Source organism: Solanum tuberosum, unplaced genomic scaffold (genome assembly GCF_000226075.1).
Source record: "Solanum tuberosum cultivar DM 1-3 516 R44 unplaced genomic scaffold, SolTub_3.0 scf00108, whole genome shotgun sequence".
NCBI lineage: Eukaryota > Viridiplantae > Streptophyta > Magnoliopsida > Solanales > Solanaceae > Solanum > Solanum tuberosum.
The window spans coordinates 1,642,749-1,647,916 of NW_006239033.1; positions in this window are offsets into that span (position 1 = coordinate 1,642,749).

The following is a 5,168-nucleotide window of genomic DNA, read 5'->3' on the forward strand; positions in this document are numbered from 1 at the left end:
AATTTTCTGCTAATTTTGGTATGTCTTCTCTTACTTGATTTACTAGTCCTAAGAATGATTGTAATTTCTTTTTTGTGTCTAGTTGTTCATTTGAGTTAATTATTTTTTGTACTATATGTGTTTGCATTTTTATTCCGTTTTTATCTATTTGTATTCCTAAGAATTCTATTTGATTTTTCATTATATCTGCTTTCTTTTTACTTAGACTTATACCCGAATATTCTATGATATGTATAAATTTTTCTAATAATCTTATATGTTCATCTTGTGTTTTGGAATATAATAATATATCATCAATGTACACTACACAATTTTCTATTTGTTTAAAGTAATTGTCCATAAAGTGTTGATATCTACCTGGTGCGTTTTTATATCCAAACGGTAATACATTCCATTCATAAAATCCTTGTGGTACAGTGAATGCTGTTAGTTTTTTAGATTCTTCTTCTAGTTTTAAGTGATAAAATCCTGACTTACAATCAAATTTGCTAAAATAATTATATCCTTGTATTTGTCTTATCCTTAGTATTTTATTTGGTATCGGATAATTATATGTTTTAGTTTTTGCATTTAAATTTCTATAATCAATAACCATTCTGCTTTTTCCTCTCTTTTGTTCACTATGTTTATTTACGATAAATGCCGAGCTTGTGTGCTTACTATTGCTTTCTTGTATATATCCTTTTGCCAGAAATCGAATACCCCTTACACTCCAACCAAACCTCCTCAAACTACAACTTGAAAGAAATCAGCTCAACCTAGCAATTCTATGATACACGACTCACAGTAATTTAGAGTTAGTCTTACTTGTTTATGTTTTGACAGAGTATAGTCTTACAATGATATGTAACTTGATTTGCTGATTTGAAACTTGAATCTGTGAGTTAGTTAATTAGACTTAAAACTAAAGTCTAAATACTTTATTTCTCGTCTTAACAGTTTCTTTAATCTCCGCATTTTGCTCTTAAGCATTTTAGTTTTCTTAATTGTATCAAAACTGGTTAAGAAACTCCTTGTTTGTCTTAATTCTAATTTTGTACGTTAAATTTTTTCTAAAGTTCGGGTGGTTAATTCTCTTTTTAGGAAACTGGATGTGTTATCTATTATTGAATGTTCTCTGCTCCTCTTCTCGTAAAGCTTCATTTAGTAGTCTCTTGCTTTAACTATATTTTTCAATCCTTTGCCTTAAAGATTAGTTTGATTTTGGATCCAATTATTTAGCTTTCTTTGCTTTGAAAATCTGTCAAAATTACGATGTCATTGGATTTGAGAAGCTATGAATAACTAACGGTCATATGGTCAACTTATTTTGATTAGTTCGGCAATATGTTAATTCACTATGTTTTCTTTTGGAATCCTTTTCATCTCGAGAATCCCTTGTCAATGAATTTGAATGTTCTATTATGCTTATATAATGATTTCAAATAGAGGAGGTACAAGTTTTAGTTTGGAGTGTTGAATAAATTTTTAAGCATTGGGGATTTTTTTACTCTGTCTTGGTTTTCTCGTTAATGAACACGATATTGATCTTGAAATTGATTTTAGCTGCTGAGTTGTGATGAGTGGAAAATTTTCACTCATTTAAGGTCCATTTAGCTCAATAATAAGTATCCCCAATGCCTAATTTTGTTCTATTCTTATAGAATGTTGATGTATTGCAACTATGAAGGCAAATGGACAAGGCAAGGACTGTTGTTTGAAAGAATGTCCAAAAATACAAGAAGAAGTGCAAAGTAAACATTGTTGATCACCTACCATAACCAGCGGATCGCCAATTAAACATGACCTCACCCAATTTGACAGTGCATAGCACTTGTGTCTTTCACAAAAGGTCAGCAGACTCCAGTAGAGACAATGATGCACTGAATAAGAACGGAGGTCCTGAGGCCCATCACCCAAAGCGATAGTGTGCAGTGCAAAGATTTAATGCTCGAAAGGTGAACCAAAGTGATATTCGGTGATTCGCCAAATGTGAAAGGCTGACTCAATCGAGTTTACCGATTGAGGTTCAAACACCTGAAGCCTAGAGGATCACAAGGCGAGCTGAGGAGCATAGGGTGATTCACCGAGTCGATTTGGCGATCCCGACTAATGTCGTCGAAGTAGTCGAAAGTGGTTTTTTTAGCCAAATTTTGGGAAAGTATAAATAGCCCAAAGGATACAATTCTAAAGAGTTCCATTTTGAGAGAGTTGGAAAAGTTCTTTGAGAGAGTCTAGGAACACTTTACCTTTGAAGAACACTTTTCTATCTTTTGGGGTTTTGCCGTTTGGAATTTGAATTTGACAAATTGAAGTTGAATCCAAAGAAGGTTTATTCTTAGTTTATTGATTTCATGTTACCCATGGCTGAGAGAATCCAACATGGGCTAGAATGAATATCTCACCCTGGAACCTGATGTGTAGGAGACTGGCTAGAGCTGAGGGTGAATCGAAGTTGCTGGTACACTCGATGCACTCCAAAAAAGGAAAACAAACATGTACTGAGTAGATATCATCGGTCAACTCAAAATTGAAACCAATATGCATAAAGTAATAACATGAAATCAACTATAACACTTAGCAGGTAGCAAGCAACAAACAACATGAATAAGTAACAACAACACTGAAACAAGTACGTAATCAATCCACAATATCAGGAACACACATGAGGACTCATGCTTCCAAACCACCCTCTCTTGGGAATTGGGTTCATTGAGATTGAGTTCATTAAGTTATTTTAATATGTTTTCCTTTAACGTTATCATGCCAGAACGTGACACCTGATCCAATAATATCGTATCGGCTCGTGGCACCTGATTCAAATATACCATGATGGATCGTCACACCCAAACCAAATATATCGTGCCAGCTCGTGGCACCCGATCAAAATATATCATGTCGGCTCGTGGTACCCAATCCAACAATATAGTTAATTCATCATTTTCCATTCCATTAACATTATTTCATCAAGCCTTCTTTATTCAAGGCATCACTTTGATAGAGTAAGTTTGAGACTATGGATTTCACGGTCTTGGGATTATAGACCAACCATAACAACACATGAATTATCCAAACCACAATAATTAAGTACATAGAAAATTTCACAGAATTACTCAATGTCAATCAATCAGTAAGAGTCTCTTTGTCCCATAGAAGAAACAATAACCTATCTCCACTGAAGAACCAAAGTCAAGCAACTAATTCACCAATGCGTTTTCTTTCTTCACTGCCTCAGATGATTTCCAATCTATCAAGTATGCACAATTCATAAGTAAATGAGTCTCTAGACACTCATAGTACTATATGTCTAGCCTAGACCCAAAAACGCACTCAAATCTATAATCAATTTCCTAAATCTTGATATCAACTAATATATCTAGTCTCATATTTAATAAATTTCCAATCTAGGATTAAGTCTAATTCTCCAAATAACATAACTATAATGGAATTCATAAAATGTAGGCTTAAGTCATCTACGACCCCTTAAAGTTGTCCGCATAATTCACTTAGACACCTCAACTAGGACTAGTACCTATTGAACACTTTTATCTATTCAAAACTTGTTCCTATTAAATATTTTTCGATAAAAAGTAAAAAAAAGTAAAGTGTGTGTGATACACTTGCTGTGATGTGGCAAAATGACTAATTAAAAGATGACATGTGGCTAGGCCCAACAATTACAAAAAAAAATTATGTTAAAAATAATGAAAATGATTTCAAATAAATTTTCTACCTATATTTTAGGGAAAAAAATAAATGAAAATAACACCTCATTTTATTCGGCCCAACCCTACACAACCTCCTTTCTTTTTCATTTTCTTCCCAGCGAGATTTCCTTTCTCAAACAACAAAATCCAATTAATTTGCAAATTGTTTGTAGAATTATTTTTTATTCCTAATACGTGAAAGAGAAAGATCAAAGAGACTTATACAAGAGTGATAAAGAAAGAGAGTTTGTCAATGGTTACTCATCTCGAAATCGATTGTAAATAAAAATCGAAAAGATCCAAATCAATTTTATCAAAAAATATTTTTATTCCTAATACGTAATAGAGAAAGATATTCAAAGAGGCTGATACAAGAGTGATGAAGAAAGAGAGTCTTGAAATCGATAGCAAAGAAAAATCGAGAGGACCTAAATTAATTTTATTGAATCATCTGATATTATTTTGATAAGTTTAGTGGGTTTACATTTTAATTTAAGTGGTAATATTTATTCGAAGGTGACCGAAAATGGAGATGGTCGGCTAACTTTTTCAGCCTGATGTTCAAAAATCTTCTTTCTTGTTTTTTCCTGCAAATTCAGCGAGTTGATTCAATTTTTATTTTTTAATAAATATTGAAAAGATTTTTTTTTTTTTAAATATGGAGATCATGTTGTTGCTTTGGTAAGGAAGACGACTTAACGGGGCTGGGGGAGTTTTTACTTTTTTAGTGTTATTTTTTTTAATTTTTTAAAAAAAATTAAGTTATTTAAATGTCAAGGGTCAGTAAAGAAGAAAAAAGTATAAGGCTTTTTGGAAAAAATAAAAATAAAACATTATTTTAGAGTTTTTCACGCGCTTAACGGAAGTGAAAGACAATTCTTTTGCCACATCAACATTTTGTGTTTAATAGGTATACTTTTTGAACAATTTAGGTGTTCAATAGGTAATAGTCCTAATTGAGGTGTCTAAGTGAAATATGCAGACAACTTTAAGGGGCCGCCATGACTTAAGCCTAAAATATAATACATTTAACATAATAGGGCCAAACACATATACAGCCCCTCAAAGTTGCCCTCATTTTTCATTTTGGCACTCCAACTTAGCCTTGTTCTATTTTAACCCTTAAACTCCATTTATTTTGTACCATTTAAACACTTACGCTAATTTTTATGATTTGTTTTTTTATTTATGTTCTTCAATTTCAATTTCTTATTTTAAAAAAATAGACGTGTGCCTGTTAATTAAAAAAATTAAACATTCGCGAACGAACATAAAAATTTTCAAACAATAATATTATTTTTTGATATTTCTCTGTATTTTTGCATGAAAATAAATTGACGAAAGTTCTTTGATTTTCTTTCTTAAACATTCAATTAAATTAAATAACACTACTTATTTATTTTTTCTTATCATCTAGGCTATCTAAATTTAACGCAAATACTCACTTTTAATTTTTAATATAAATCAATACGAATAAAAAAA